Below are 17372 nucleotides of genomic sequence, written 5' to 3'. Positions count from 1 at the left end.
AATATGAACCAAACTACGAGCCTGGAAGAGGTGGAACGAAGGAGACCAAGAAGCAAAGAGAGAAGCTCAAACTCAATTCTAAAGTCTCTTTCCAACAATGAGACACGTTTGGGATGTTCTGGTTAGACTGGGACCAAAACGGCAACATTTGTTACATTTTCAGCTGGTGTGGTTTGAGTTCACACTGCACTGCGTCAACCAAGCCAAACTCTTTGATAAACCGGTTTCCCTCCTCGCCTGTGGTGGCGCTGTACCAAGGACGACTGAAGGAAACCCCAAAGAAACCTCTGAAGAAGAACAGCAAACCGACGATGCCATCCAGGACAGGTTGCAGTCTGGATTCTGTCACACAGCAACAGTTTTCAGTCAGAGGCCTTTTCAGACTCAACACAACACTGACTTTACTAGCGGAGCATCCCACCCTCTGCTTCCTGGAAGTAGATTTCCACGTTTCACTCTGTGCTACTTCCTTCCCCCTCTGCCGTTTTTTTTTTTTTTTTTTTTTGAAGATGATTTCCATCACTGAATAATTCACTCTATCCCAGACACTTTACATGTGGAGAAAGAGAAGCATTTAGGTCACAGGACTTCAGTGATGGGGATCTGAGAGTTGTCTTGGCTCACACCGAGTCGGTCTCCAGGGTCGGCCACCGCTGACATTGACAAGACGTGTTGGGTGGAGGCCAACTGAAGGTGTCGGTCCACCGGCCACGGTCTGGAAAGTCTGGACAGAGTCGTGAAACCTGACGCATAAGCATACCAGCGAATGTGCTGGTCAACCCATTTGGTGTAGAAAAATCTCCAAACATCCGAGTGTGAATTCAGCAAACAGAAAGAACTAGAACCCTCTATTGTGACCGACGATGAATCATTTAGCATCACTGATGCAAAACAGCCGTCGCCATCTTACTGCAAATGTTTGATATTAGTTATTCCTGCCGTGAAGGACACAACCAGTTAGCAGATTCACTGATGAATGCAAACCATAACGTCTGCGTGACGTTTTATGTTTGTCGAGTAGCACCATTTGTGTGGTGATCTGAAATATTAAACAGGAGCTGAAGAAACCGATGACGGGTGAATATTTTCAAAACACCACTGTGATTTAAGTGATTTTACATGCGTCGGGTGTGAAGCTTTTCGCAAATCTCGTCATTTTGCCATGAACTTTGTTCAACAGCGAAGCAGAGGAAGTCTGCGGTGTGTAGTTTTTGTGTTCTTGAAGTGAGATTTAAAGGCTGTTGAACCTGACAGAGACCTTATCATTTAAACATAATCCCGGAACTGATGGAGGGGCTTTTTTTTGTTATTGTTGTTTTTATTGCAGCTGTTCTTCTGTTTCTTTGTAAGAAAGAGGAGGAAACAGTCAGAGGGATGTTTCATCTTTAAAATTTAATCATTAGAAATGTGTGTGGGGAAAAAATGTGTGTTGTGCCTTCTCCGGTAGATAGATAGATAGTAGATGGGGGAAAAAAAAGAATCATATAGAAAATGTGACCTGTGATTTAAAATGAAAGCTGGGATTGTGTTTGTTTGGCGCAACAATTTTGCTGGAATAATAAATTCCTGCTTCTTTTATTTTTCCCATCTACTGCGAGCGACTTTGCTCTGTGTCAAACAAATCATGAGAAAAATGTTCACATTTGAATCTACCACTTTAATATGATCAGTGACTGTAATATGATCATATCCTGTGTAATGAAATCGCATTACTGGTGAACGTTGATTACGATTTTCGTGGGGAAAAACTACAACTGGACGTAGTTTTGATTATTTTTACTGAGCATTGTTCCCACTTTTTTCAGTAACGTCTGCAGTTGCTAATCTGACAAAAATAAATAAATAAAATTGTGCCACAGTCTTTATAAAACACAGTGCAAAATATTGCATATAGCATGTACCGCAAATATAGACGACACATTTGTTCTTCAAAGCCGTCGTCTCAATTTTTATTATCATTTTTTTTTTGCTTTGTTTTGTTTACATTTCTCCAAAAGATGTTGAAGTGTACAGTTAGAAGCGTTGGCTCCATTGAAAACATAGTGGTGTGAGCATCATGCTTTGGGGATGACTTTTCTTCAGCATGAACTGGGAAGCAATTTGAAGTGAATTGATGAAGCTAAATACAAAACCAGTGTGGAAGGAAATCTGCTAGAGAACGAAGAAGACGACGACGATGGCGGTTCGCCTCACAGCGGGGCAGCCACAGCTACGCCGGCGTATTTATGTGTCAGAACGGGCCTAGTCAAAGTCCAGGTCTGAATTAAATTGGGAATTTGTCGCAAGACGTAAGAGCTCTCCATTCCATTTTATCTGACTGCAAATGGAACTGAATCAAAATCTCTAAATGTGTGCAAGTGATACTTAGAACTTACTTTTATTTTAATTTTATTTTTTAACACATGATTACAAAATCTGACAAAGTATTTTTGGTCCAGTTTTCGGTGAAAATATCTTAGAAGCCTTGAAGTAAGTAAGTAAAATGTGCTGGTAGATTATTTCACTAAAATGTCTACAAGAGAAATAATCTGCCAGTGAAACTAGAACTTTCTCATCAATATTGAGGAATTATTGACTATATACAAACTCCTACATCTTGCTGAAGGTCTACTTGTAAGTTAGTTTAATCTTATTTCAAACATTTTCACTAGAAACCAGACCAAAAAATACTCGGTAAAATTTTGCATTATTGCAGGGTGAAGAAAGTTCTAAGTTGCATCTTTTTTTTTCTCCCCCCTCGGTTCATGGTGGGGTGTGAAAGCCGACAAATCCAGAAATCCGCAAACAAACGATAACGATGCCGCGCTCCGCTGACAATATGTCACGGCTACAATCCTCAGACCCGAAAGGACCAAAGGTTATAAAAAATGAATCACGCCAGGTGGTGTTGCAGCTGCAGGAAAAGAGGCAAAGACTGACAGATGCAAGGTAACCACTGTTCTATTCTGCTTTCTGATGGTGTGAGGGAAAAAGAAAAAAAATGTTCCAAGCATCCTACTGGCAGAATCTGCTCCAGGTTGTTGTTTCATTTGAAGAATTTTCAATGCAATGGATGTGTCAAAAAGACGAATTTCCTGGAGTTCATTAAAAGTTCAGTCTTTACTCTGGCTGACGATTGCTTCGACGCGCTGTAGCAACATTTAAGTCGTGTATCACATGATGTGTGCAATAAATGCACTTTGTCAGCCGTAGTCAACTCATTTTTTTCCCCATAAAACATGTTTGGACTCTAGATTATTATTATTATTATCCTATTGAAGTAGAAATATTTTATACAAGGTGGTTGCTTCCTTAACATTAACACACACACAACACAAATCCATATTTAAACCTCTATACTGAATGAGAGAAAGCGTTCTGTCACCACTTATTTAACGTTTTATTCCTGATTTTACAGGCATTAGTGACAGATACGGTACCTCAGATCACTTAGGAAGGCGAGAAACACACACACACACGCAAGCCTGCGCACACACACTTTGGCGATATTTAAAAGGATTACCTGAGGCATGATTCCTGGGTGTGAAAAACGTAGCAGCACATTGGAGGGCCATGAACTGTAAAACACCCTGGACACACTTAGCACACGCACACGGTCCTCTCTGCACCAGCATGTCACTGCTTTAGTTTGGCTTGAAAAAAAACATAGCAGTGTGGAGAAATTGTCAAAAAAGAAAAAAAAAAGGCAATGTTTAAAATGCTGAAGTTATTTTAAGAAATCCTGTGCAAGTGTTGCTTGCTTTTTTTCCAACTGTGAAAAAGATAATATAAAGAAAAGCAAAGCCTAATACACAAATATTATACCTTGCCAAAATGTCCACTCGCTTCTCTTTTAAACATTTTGTCACTACAACCTCAAATTTCAGTGTATTTTTGTCGGGGTTTTATGTGTGACAGACCCAGGATGTGGGGGCAATAGGCGGTATAGCAAATGCTCAGGGTGCCAGGAGTCGAGGGGCGCCACAAAACCGAACAACTTTCAAACAAAGACACCAATTTGTCGGACTGTGTTTGGTGTCGTTTCACTCAGGTTTTGCAGCTTTTTAGAGATCTCCAGAACAGAACCAGTTCTCCAGTTTAGTAGCAGTTTGTTGCCCGCTCACTCAGCCATCTTCACCCCGACATCCTGTCTTGCAGGTGTTCACCTACGCACACTCCTCGGCTATTTTCTTCCTTGAGTCTGTAAATCTTAACTTGTTATCAGTGTATGCACAGCAACAGCAATGCATATTTGTGAACATAACAAGGTTAATAGTCGGCAAACTTTCCGCAAGGATTATTAATAAGTGTAGAAGGTGTAGTCATAAATGTGGCTGTGTGGAGCTGTAATATAAAACCGCCAGAGTAAATGGACACGTCTAACGGTTCAGATTAACCCGACTTGTCAGTTTATAACTTTATGTTTGCTATTCCTGCACTGTATGTCTTCCTACTTTGAATTCTATTCTCTTAAATGTTTGAAAGAAGTGGCGTTGTCATTTTTTGATAAATATTTTATATATAAATCTATTGCGTATCACCTACCTGTGACGTTGTGAAGCACTTTGGTCAGCTCAGGTTGTTGTAAATGTGCTATATAAATAAACTCTGAGCTGACTTGACATCAGAAAATTACACAATTCTGTATTAAGCGTTAATAGCCATGCAGACCCATGGTGATGTCTTCAAAGATTAAGATTTAACAATCTGCAAGGCAGAGACATCATTTACATACAATGCTGGGAATTAAAAAAATAGTAATAAGGAATACACTTTATATAGAGAGCAACATCTTTTGCTCATTTTTGTCTATTTAATACGAATTTTGTTTTATACGTCAGAATTTTATCCTATTGTGCTTTCCAGAAAGTTTCTGAGACGAATCTTAAAGTGTTTTCTTGCATATTAAAGTAGTTAGACAGGAAAGAGGGCATTGAGAGAGAGGAGGGGGGGGACATGCGGCAAATGTCACCAGGCCGGGAATCGAACCTGCAGCCAGCGCCACGAGGATTATGGCCTCAATATATGGGTCAGGCTTTGCCCCTGCGCCACCACAGCACCCACTTCTAAAACATTTCTAACATTAATTAACTATTAAAATCAAATAGGCTTTTTTGTTTGTTTTTTAGAAATATGTTCAAACATAGTACAGCAGCCTTACTACACCGTCATAGTATTAGTTAAAAATGAACAAAGCAAACACAAAACAACTGTTTTCAAGTGACGGTTTCACTTATTAGAGGAAAAAAGAGCAACCTGGCTCTACGTAACCTACTAAATACCTGTTTTGTCAAATCGCCAATGAACTTTTTAGAAATTACAGTGAAGATGAAATTGAGTTATTCCAAATTGGCTCCTTTTGTCAAGGACACTGTAAAGAACGATAAACTGTTTGTTTCTGGCCTCTATTGTCTCAATGAACAATGGCCCAGTCCTCTGAGAGTAAAGACTGAGATGCTGATTGCACAATAAAGCTTTCTTTGCTCATTTAGTCTTTTTGATCATTGAAATGCCCAGAAAAAAACAAACAAACACAGGGGTTTAATGGCATGCCTGAGACAAGATGTTAAAAGTAGTTTTGCATTGTGAAATCCATTTCTTGAGTTATGAAACCTAAATTTTGGTACGAAGGAGGTTTTTTACTTTTTTTTTTTACTTTTTTGGTTGTGACGACATGCTCGACTTGTCGTGCTCGACAGCGATTGACAGATCTACAGCAATGCTTCATGGTTTGGATGGTGTCTTTGGTTTGCACATCAAATGTGATGGTGCCCTTAACCTTAATCTTAATTTAAAGCCAATGTGACTAGCCAAGTCTAACACTGAAGAGTAACTTGTTTTTTCCTCACGGTGTCTTTGCATTTCAAACACACCAAATAGAGAAGGTGGGTACCTGGACGTGTCGGGGCGGATGTCCTCCTGACAAAAACGATACTTGAATATGCTAGCCTGATTGCATGATTGAGTTTATTAAATTAGGACTGCAAACAGCATCAAGTGCATAAACCACATTGATTTTACTGAACACCATATGACCTTGTGCGGGTGAGCGTACGTGTTGAAGTAAAAATGGTTTGTGTTGAGTGGGTGTATGTGGGTGATTTTGTCACCTCGAGGTACACCATCGTTAAAGTGGTGAGAAAGGAAGAAAGCTTGCAACACTCAATCCCCAAGAGCAACAAAGAACAGCTGGACCTGACACTAGTGGGTGGCAGACGCGTCACCTCTATCCCAGAGCAGTGACACACCCCACACAGAGGTAAGTCATGTGTGGACCAAAGGAGCCGCAGCTCATCGGCCAAAGAACCACAGGGGGAAGGACAGGGTAAGACGCGAGGCACCAAATTCCTGCGATTTAGCCAGGATGCGATCTCTGTGAAAACCCCTGGCAAGAAGGTAGAGACCCGCCCCTACCCCAAGAAACTCCCAACACGTCACACAGGCAGTCGCTTGAACTCATGAGGACCAAGGGAGGCATCGTCACCCCACCGGGGAACAGCCCAGGTTGGCTCACATTGCCCACAGCTTGCCAAATGTATCCAGGCCAGCAGAAAAATATTGAAGATGTACAATAACCAGTACATGAGACTAGGTATCTAGGTAAAATAAAATTGAATGCAAACCTGAAAGAGAAAAAACGTTGAATCAAACTGTTCAGAAAAATCTAGCATGGGTATTCAGATAGAACCAGTGACATTGTTGCTTTCTCTGCTTTAATAGTTTCTTTAATAGTTCTTACTAAAAGATTGAAAGATCGTTTTACAGATTTTGTTGGCACTAATTATTTCTAACCTTATTTCCTGTCAACAATCAATTGACAGGAAATAAGGTTACAACAGAGGGTGAAGACATAGCAATTTTTCGTACGTATTTGTATTAAACCTTTTTATTGTTCATTCACAATAAAATGTCTGACTCCAAGGTACTTTCAGCAAGTTTTCCACTCGTGGATTTCCGAAAACACATCTGAAAACTTCCAATCCTCATCATGTTCATAATTATCATCCAGGTTGATTACAATTACGTTTTTTGTCTCAATGGGTAATTGTCTCAGCAGTCTAATCAAAACAAAACTCTGTGGCAAACTTCATTATTGGCTTTTCCATAAATGACACAAGACTTGCCTTGAGCATTGCCTTTTACCCAGCAGTCTAATGAATTTATGAGGAATGGACATTGTTTCTTACCAGATATGCGAGGCCTGGCTTTGCCATTAAGGATAATTAAACCTGCTCTAAGAAAAGAGTCGTGAGGGTGGGGTGGGAGGAGGGGACTGCTGGGAAAGGTCTGATTGCTTAGACTTCTTGTTATGGAAGTTTAATTTGAAAACTAATCTCTGCAAGGTAACTTCAGGCAAAATAAAAAATGTAGAATTCGGTCAATATCCGTACTCGTCCACAAACAAGGACTCTACAGTAACTCATCTTGAGGCAGTGAGAGTGTGATACAAATGATTAAGTGTCGGGATTCACTTTGCTGGACCCATTACTTTTCATACGCTCTTATTTTTGTGAATTACACCTTTTCAACTGATGCCATTGTTCCAGTCTCAAGTATCAATTTCATCAAATTCCAATGACAACAGCAAAAGTCCTACAACTTCTGAAGTCTGCTGCTGCTCCATCTTTGTTTCTGTTTTGCGAAGAAGGAAGTTGCACTCATGTCTTTGTTGGAAATTATCTTGCTGTCTCCTTCGGTGGCCCTTGGTGCAGCGCCACCACAGGTTTTTCAAATCGTTTGGTTCGTTTAACACAGTTCAGTGTGAACCACACCAGGTGAAAATGTAACAAATTTTGGTCCCCAATGGAAGCGATTCTACTGGAGTGTCAGGTGTGAAAACAGCCTTATTGTGCTCAAATAAGAAAACGTATAAATAAAACCATTAAACTCATGGAGCCCGACATATCAGAGTCGGGTGGAGAAAGCCTTCCCCTCAGTCCCAGCGATCCACCAGCATAAATCTTAACACCAAGACAATCTGAAGAGGCTATTCTGTCCCGATGGAAACCGATGAATAAAAACATCCGCTCTACCCTGAGGCTGAGATGGATTGGGAATTGTCGCATTTTCTGCTCAGATGTGAAACAAGGGACCGTTAATAAAAGGTCTGGGTTTGTTTTGCTTCACCACCTGTTCCGTCCCTCCAAAGCGTTTCCCAGTGCACACCACTCTTCATCACGTCTCATCAGTAGATCACACACCGCCGCCTTTATAAACGCTCTGTTTCGGGGCGAAGTCCCCATTTTGCGTTTCCGTCAGATCAAGCTTCTGAAACGGCCGAAATATTTTCAGAGGACAGAAAACGTTGTCGACACGATTATCATCACGAGCTGATGCCAGGCATGTGCCGGTGTCCTGTAAGGGTACATGAACGTGTCAGTGATTAAATGATCGCCCTCGCGCTTCTGCAACATTAAGCAATACAAATCTTACTGCAGTGGAACAGCAATATTTATATATATGTACTTCATATGGCATAGCAGCAGTCCCAGCTGCTGCAGTCACAATAATGTGACATTTGGCAGATTGCGTCATTGAATTATTAACATATGTTCTCGCTCTCTGTGATTTAAATCAAGGTTTTGTAGCCTCATCGGTTATGGCAGAGGCAGCCATCAAGCCCTGCTTTGACACAATATTTTTTCATTGGGTTTAAATGAGTTTGAAAACAAAAAAGCTAGCAAGGGATCCTATCTTTAAAGGGGGTGACATTAGTGCCTTCTCAGTCTTACCCACATGAAGCCGAGATATTGCAGCTTTCCACTGTGCCTCTGGAGCAGTTAATCTAAATTGTTTTGGTGATAAAGTGAGATATTAGGAAAACCTCCAGCCCTGTAGGAATATCAGCTCGCCTCCTGGGCTTTTCTGTTTTACATCACGTTCAGCGGCGTGTTTTAATGAAGCTGTAAGGAGTACGGATGTCGGTCCGACTTTTATCTGGAAAGCTCTGTCGCTGCTTTGTACGTTGAAACCCAAAATCACTGGTGTTGTGTCGCGTGCGAGGTTTCACTGCAAGGAAACGCTCCACGACGCATTTCTGTTGCATCTTCAATGTGTGTGTCCGCAGCGAAATACGCGAACGCACCGTCGGAACGTGACATTTTAATGTCCGCTCGCCGGCATTAAGTCAAACTAGCTGTTGGGTTTTAGGTTAGTTTGAGTTACCAAAGTTATTTCTGTTCGATAAATGAAGGAAGTGACTTTCTCTGTTTTGTGACTTTCTTCAATTTTCGAACTTTACATACGGATCCAAAGAACAAATCAGAATATTATTGAATTTCTTGCATTTCAGGAATGTTGTAACTGAGTGAAATACATTATGTAGATTGATTTCACACAGGTGGATGTTTGAAAGTTTTCATTTCAAGTTTTTTTTTTTTTTTTTTTTAAATTCAATGGCACAATTCATATTCATTAACGTTTACATGCGGATACATCAGATTATAGCCAGGCGGCCGACTTCCATCTCCGGTCCAGTTTTGATTAATTATGGTGATTTCTCCCTTACATGTCATGAAAACCTGAAGATTATTCTCAGAATATATTGCTAAATTGCATATGAAAAATATATTTTGCATGTGCCACATTCAACAATAAGAGTCTTCGGCTGATATAAAGTTAGTTTCAAAAGCAAAAACGGATCATTTTTCTTCAAATCAATTCACAAATGAAATCAGGCGGTAAGGGTTCATTCAGATAAAAAGGAGGGGGAAAAAATGTGCTTCCTGACAATGACTGTGTGTCGAGTTAAATCTTTAATGTACGCTTGATATTTAAACATGAACGGGACACAAAACTGTAACGATAAGGTCCAAGGGTATCACAGATAAAGTTTTAATTAGTAAGTCAGCTTGACTTTGAAAACCTTGGCATGTAGCTGTGCAGTGGAATCCAGCGTGTTTCGGTTCAGTTTAAATAAAAAAAAACAAAAAAACATGGCGGCCCGCTCGCCGACTTTCTGACAGATCGTCAGCAGAGCAGGTGTTCAAGCGATCTCATCAACCGCATCTGTGTTTATGCAGATGTTACTTTTGCAATTACGACGTATTGATTGCAAAACAAACATTAAGGCTTGAAAACACAAAACCGTTGTCACTCCGTCGCTACTGCAACAGATGTGCGTGTAGCTTAGCCGGCGCAGAGAGCGGGTAAAAGTCAGAATACGAGGGGTTTTGAGTTAATCTTCAGCAGTTTTCCTGTGTTATTTTTCCCCTTCGCTGCAGTGCACTGCACTTGTTTAATAATTCTTCGTCTCCAGGTTTAATTTTGTCGATGGAACCGTCCTACCATGGCAGCGTCACCGCGCATAGTGAGTAGAAGAGTCTTTGTGGCCTTTAGAGTTGTTCACATGTGCAAAATGCCCGGTCTGCAACATGTTTGTACGACAAAATAGCAAAACAAGAACAGAAAATCAGTGGTACAAACCCCCCTTACAGCAGTCTTTTAAAATGGTGTCAGCAGTGTCCTTACATTTCACATGAAAGCTATTATTTCTGTAATTCCTTTAGAAAACCTTCATTTTCTTCGGGGACCTCTTGCTACGTGCCTGCTCTAGTGTTTCTTTATTTCAGTCTGACTCCGTCTTGCATGACGACTATTTCTTTTCTAGAGCAGTCAGAAATCCTTCCGGGCTTCTGTATCTGCAACTTCCTCGCTCTAATTTGCACTTACCAGGGCAGCTTATTTCTTTTTGTCACACTAGTTTGATATCAGCCGCACGCGTGCGCCCCTGTTGTTGCATTGCCAAGCTGCACACTAAAGCGCTCGGCTTTAGTGTCTCAGCTGCAGAGATCACAGGACTCAAGTTGCTTGAGTTGCTCTTTAATGTGTCAAGAAGGAAGTCCTCATGTAAATTCACCCCAGGAGCTCTTGGTTCCAGCAGTCGGATGTGTCACACGGCTTGTCAGAACAAGGCAAACGGGATGCGAACGGCTTCTTCCCACCTAACGGCCTCTATTGTTCTGGAATGCTGAGTCGAGCTCCTGCGGAGGAGCGCTAGAAACGCAGAAATGCAAGGACAAAACCCAAACTCGAATCTACAAAAGCAGTGCAGCCTGAAGAGGTATTTTATTCTGAAAGTTGTGCATGAATAGTAAAGGTGGAAAGCAAAAGGCTCAACTTTCAGCCATACAAGTAAGTTGTACTGTGGATCTTGTTTGAATTGTTGCCCTCCCAGGATAAAAATAAATAAATAATTGTTTTCCATCACTTTGCTCATTTCATCCATGTGACACATTAGCTTCCATGTCAAATGTACGCAAATCTTTGTCCGGGTTCTGCAAATATAAAAAAATAAATAAATAGGTTTTGGAGTTGCTGTGTTTCCATTGTATAAAAAGAAATTAAAGTCACAAGTAAATAAATAAACTAGTCTGTGCAATAAGATGTAAACAGGCAGTCATTTTCACCAGTCGTGACACCTGGCTGTGGATCACGTGACTTGAGGCGAAAAAAGTTTCCATTGGAGTTTTGTGAAACACTCTCTGTCAATAAGGCCAAAAAAAAAAAAAAGTTCTCATCCCGGCCCGAGAACTTTTTAGCGAAAAATGTGGTTTTTTTTTTTTCAAAATTGCCGTGTTGTTTCCATTAAGCTAATTTTATTTTTGTTATTTCAATTTGTGCAATGTTTCTGTCAGCGGAAACACTTTCAGTGCGTCTGCCTTGCAGTAAATTTACAAACGTTTGTGAAATCTCGCCACGCGGGCCTAAGAGGAATACCTCGGACCTTTGAGAATTAACAAATAAATTCAAATGTACATCGGCGCTGGTCAGCACCACTAATCGGCTTCAGCTCTTTCCAGAACATTTTGGCTCCTGCAGGTTTTATTGCGGATGGGAAGACGCTCATTGACATTCAACTGAGCAGACCCGGTTGAACCTAATGGAGTCTAAAGAGAACGCAGCAGCCGATTAGGCCTCTTTATGTGGTGGATGTCATTAGGAATGGGGAAATGTTTTCCACATTAAAATCACACGTAATTTATTCACTCACAAGTACAGGGGATATTTGTTTAAGGTTTGGTTTAATCAGTTGAACTCCAAATCCTCTTCATTTCAATTTCATCTTCAGATTCCGCTGCTAGAAATCACTGAAAATATGAAAAGTCAGGAAATAAATGGCTTTGGAAACCACCAATCTGGGGGGCAACCGGCACCAAACAACTTTTTCATTGAACAAATTTCAAGAAGACGATGTTGCCTTTCACCTAATCAGTATGAAAGTTGTTGCAAAGCGAAAGGTGAAAAGACTTTGGCATTTCTATTCACCTCTTACTGAAACCGCAAGGCGACTGGAGCTGATAAAATGAGCTCACCAGGTCCTGACTCGAAGCAGTTTTTTGTGCAAACTGGATTTGGATGGAAACTGTGTTTAAAAGCTCAAGTATTCACCAAATTGGCTCAACACAAGTACTTACTCTGGCACCTAAAAGTAAAAATCCACCACTTGCAAAACAGGCTCTTGGTGAAACTCAGCTATTTGGTCGTTTGCAATAAACTGTTTAAAATGACGCAAACGAACTGAAGTTGTAAGTATTTCATCAAGATTTTATCACATTTCCAGAAACTGAGTGCTCCCATAAATTCATGGGTTTTGCAATTTTGAATCACAAAACAGCCGTTTTGACTGCAGCAACTTTTAATTCTCTGGACATAGTGCTGGTAATTTAAGTCTCCAAGCAACATTTTGTTTGAATTTCATTTTCCGCATGAACTCCACTCACTCTCTTATTAATTGTCTTATTTATTAATGCTGGGAGTTGTGAACATCATGTTGCTAGATTCTGGGTGTGTTCGCCAGTCACTGCCTTGTGATTGGCTCCCCTTCGTTAAGCTGTTTTGCTCGTTTTTACACATGCATCGATTTCAGAGTTGAAAGTGAACGTAAACGGCTACTAGTGAAATCAGTTGTAAAGAATGATACAGACCACAAAGTGCAGTATCAGCCAATAATAAGCAAACTTGTTCAGAAGTGCAGAAAGATGCAAATGGCTTCCTGAATTCCATGAATATTCCAGATGAAAGACCTCAAATGAAACCCGTCACCGATTGAAAAAAGCCCCCAAGGCGAGTTTCACTTGTTTCACGTGTAGCGCCGACTCTTCTTAGGATCCAAACTGTGAAAAATGTGAGATAAAAAAAAAAAAAAAGAATGTTACTTCTTCCTTGAACTGTACTGAGTCAACAGAGTGCTGAGAGGCTCCTATTGTGTTTGTGCATCTCGCAGAAAACAACTTGCTCAAGCTGCTTTTGTGTTTCCCTTGAAATCTCAGCAGTGGTTTTATTTTCTCTTGTGTAAATGCTCTTGTTGGGCACAATAGGTTTATTTAGATAGCACTTCTCTTGCCCCTGGAAGGGAAAGAAGCCAGTCTGGAGCAAGCGCTCTCATTTACAAAGAGCTGCCTGGAGTCTTAATTTGTTGCCTGATGCAAACGCTGTCACGTCAACCCTCTTTTAATGACAATGTCCTCGCACACGACTCACTGTTTGAGCGCGCGGATCAAAATGAACCAAATTACACAAGGATTTGGGCTTCAGCTTCCGGTGAAGGCGTCGTCAATGTGAAAAAATTTAAATATCTACATTTTATTTGTGTGTATATCTTTTTTAAATTGATTTGAATATAAATTGGGAGTAAACGTTTTTCAGTGCGATCGGAGGGAAGCTAGGAGTGAAATGCACGCGCTTGTTTTGACGACATGCTAAAATCACAGCGCCACCCAGTGCCCTGGCATGACAACTACAGCGGATTGAAGGGTGTCCTGGTTTTGGTCGTCTCATTTAGAAGTGGAACTTTTTCCAAATTGACGTCCGAAATTGTGTAAACAAAGCCAAAGTAAGGCTCTTCGGTTAACTTTGAAGTCAAAATTTTTAAGTCATATTTTATGTAGAGAGAGTTTTTGTTGCAGTTGCTTGATTATGCTATAAAATGGCACAATGTGTCTGAAAACACATAATGCTGCCTTTTAACCTTTTTAACCTGTTCAGGTTAGCACAAATACATTTCTTAATTGGAGTGTATGTGTCACATAGAGCTAAGGGTCAAAAGCGAATGCACGTTTCGGCGACACGCCAAAATCACAGCACCATACAGTGGCTTGGCATGGCAACTGCAGCGATCTCGTCTAACCGATTCCCAAATCAGGATCCGAAAATACCGGGAGTTTCCGGACAGCAGGGTGTCATGTGAACGTAGCCTGACGTAGGTCAGTACACGAACTCAGGAATAATCGTCAGGCCCCAAAGTTTGTCTGGTCTTCTGATGATGAAAGAGGCTCGTCACATTTCCCTCAAACGTGTTCATTCCCAGTGGGGGGTCTGAGGGCGGTTGTTGCACGGGGAGCCGTTGTGTTTCAGAGCCAGACGTGGACGCGTCGGCGACTGGTGTGAACGGCTGCTTTTCGAACCTGCAGCAGAAGCTGCTAAGGCTGTCTGCCAGGCGAGGACGGAGGGACGGGCGCGCGTCATGGGCGGCGTTGCTTCAGATCATTCCGACTACATGTCAGGTCGTCTGCTGTGCAGAAATGTTCCAGCCTCTCGCTGTAGATTCTTTTCGCGGCTCGAACGTCTTTGGCCGGTTTGTTCCTGGGCTGCTTCATGCGCCTCGGATGTGAGGTGAGGTTTGGGTTCAGACACACACATCCGCACAAAACACCGAATGTTTCAGCAAACTCATTTAGGTTTGTGGCCGAAGCGTCAAGAAGCTCCGCAGTCTGCGCAGGCCTGTAACTTCCACTGTTTTCTGCTTCCTGACGATCCAAACTGCAGGCTTCAGACGTTTTCATTTCTGCCTATGAATGAAATGAAACCTTTATTTATTTTGAACATGTAAAATGGCAGAGAGAAAAAATAAATAAAACAAATCAAACAAACAAACAAACAAACAAAAAATGTAATTAATGGTACTTTTAATGGTACGAATAATTTAAGACGCCCAGCTCTGATCTGCTGTAATATTTCAATTTCCCAAGAAGCTAAATTTTGGGTTTTCTTCAGCCAACAGCCATAATCATCACAATTAACAGGAAAGAAAACTGGAAACACATCCCCTCCACAGGTAATAAATCTTTGTTTCCCTTTTCAAATTGAGCAACCAAACAAATGACTTTTCCCACCTGCATAGAATAAATCTGTTTTTTTCTTCTTCCCCGGTTCACATACAGAATCTAATGCAAGAAAAAAAAAGTCAAAGCCTGAGAAGAACAAAAACAGGCTTTTCTACCACTGTATTTTGTCAGACAGCCGACGCACATCCAGGGCTTTTCTCTGCAGTGGAATGTGGGAGAAGCAAGGATTTTCTCACCCCCGTCGTTTTTTTTTTTTTTTTTCTTTTTTAGCTCATGATTCCTTTTTGGATATTTGAACACTGACTAAAGCTGGGAGATTCTGTCTCGCTGAATGAGAAGAAGGATCGTCTGCGGGCTCGTGCAGTGAGACTATTGAAGAAGTCAAAACAGTTTAGATTCGTAATGTCTCCTCAGCGACGCGGTGCCTCGCCATTGTTGCATTGTTCATCCTCGAGGCTCTGCGAAAAGAAAGTCATTTCTGAGGCGTTCGGCTGCTTTCCTGACATCTACTCTATTTTACTTCACGGGATAAGGGTCTCGGAGAACAGCTGGATGGATCGCGGCCCTTTGTTTTTGTGTGTGTGTGTGGTGTGTGTGTGTGTGTGTGTAAGTCTTCCTTAATAGTTCTCTTTCAGAATGTTAGAAGTTAAAATAAGCCTTTGGAAATTGCCCCATTGCGCCACTGTTACCTCTGCAGAAACTTCTGTCTCGGCGAGCTGCACTTTGGGATACTTGAAGTGTTTTAGATGCTTGAAAGAGCAGAAAGTATCGTAATGATTGCACGACTCTGGTTCAATTTCATTTCTGTTTTTAAGGAAACGTTTAGATTTAGTATCCCTGGTATCGGTGATTGAACTCTTCAAGTTAACTTTTTAAAGATGAATTAAACGTACCTGTAATCGTCTGTGCGTTATTTATTGTGACTGATGCTCTGAAAGTTCAGTCAGTCTTATCTGAACTGGATGAATCATGACTTAATTGGCCTTGCAGTTGTTTCGGCACTCCCTAATTTTACAAGGAGCATTTGAGAAAACCTTTAACTTGACTAACATAATAATAATAACAAAAAATGAGAAAAAAAAAAAAAAAGACATACAGATGGGACTTAGACTCATTCTCTGAGGACTGAAGTTTTGAGAGCAACTGATGAAATATTTCCATGTCAAGCGATTTAAACTGTTTCGCATGTAACCATTTAAAAATTTCCAAAATGAACGTGAGAGTGTAAGACTGCGTCTACTTGTGGGTAAATCCATCCAGAATGTAGAAAATATCGATACCATGTCGGTATCGGTATTAGATCGATACTGGCGCAGCAAGATCGATACTTCAGTTTCAGACTCTCTCTTGATATTTGATTATATTTGTTTATGGTAGTTGAAATTCAGTTATATTAATACATTCTTTTACAATATTAAAAACCCAATAAAGCACAGAACCCCAGGACAATACAAGGAGCAATCTGAGACTTTTAGAGACAAATTAGTAGCCACGCAAATTAATGACACAGAATTATGTTAAATAACAAAAGGAAAGCAAATCTCACACTGCGTCAACCCAGTCCTACATAGCTGTGTCCAGTCAGCTAATTCATAAGATAAAATAAAATAAATACATATTAACATATTAACCGTGGTTCTGGTTCTGTAGTGCTTGTGCTATAACTCCAGCTCTAGAGGAGCCAATTAAAGCATGATGTGCAACAGCGGCGATGTGTAGCACCCAAAAAACGACAACAATGAAGCCATATAAGGTCAAATGAAAAACTGGCACATTCAGACGCTGCAGAGAAAACACTGAAATGCATCCTGAACAGCAATTAGAAATCACGTCAGAAAAACCAGGAGCAACAATATAACAAGCGACCTGACATTACGGAGAACCGGCCACAGGTGACGTCAAAAATCAGCTTACTCTGCCGGCAGCACAAATATCCGTGATGCAAATCCTAGTGCAGTAGCCCGACGAGCACAGAGCTCATCCGACCGAGATCCAAATGCACACAACGGAGCTGACAGCGCGGCGGCCACAACCGCGTGCCTAGACACACTAATGAGCCGGACAACGCTGTGAACCGGAAGTGAAGGTGGGGAAACGGGGCACAGACGTGTTCAAGGGGCCAGCCGTTCATGAAGAATCATCGTCAAACAGACTTGTTCACTGATGACTGCTGTGCAACCCTGGAGGGTCCAGATGGACGCAGCAGTCGGTTGGTGGTGGACGGTCAAAACATCCCAACACGGCTGTGACATCAGCAAAGTCATGCTTTGGGCTGAAATCATGGGGAGAGAATCACTGGTCGACCCCTTCAGAGGTATGAAAATGGCC

This window comes from Poeciliopsis prolifica, unplaced genomic scaffold, assembly GCF_027474105.1.
Source record: "Poeciliopsis prolifica strain line A6 unplaced genomic scaffold, Auburn_PproV2 SCAFFOLD001, whole genome shotgun sequence".
NCBI lineage: Eukaryota > Metazoa > Chordata > Actinopteri > Cyprinodontiformes > Poeciliidae > Poeciliopsis > Poeciliopsis prolifica.
The sequence above is the reverse complement of the archived record's forward strand: the minus strand, read 5'-3'. Positions refer to the sequence as shown.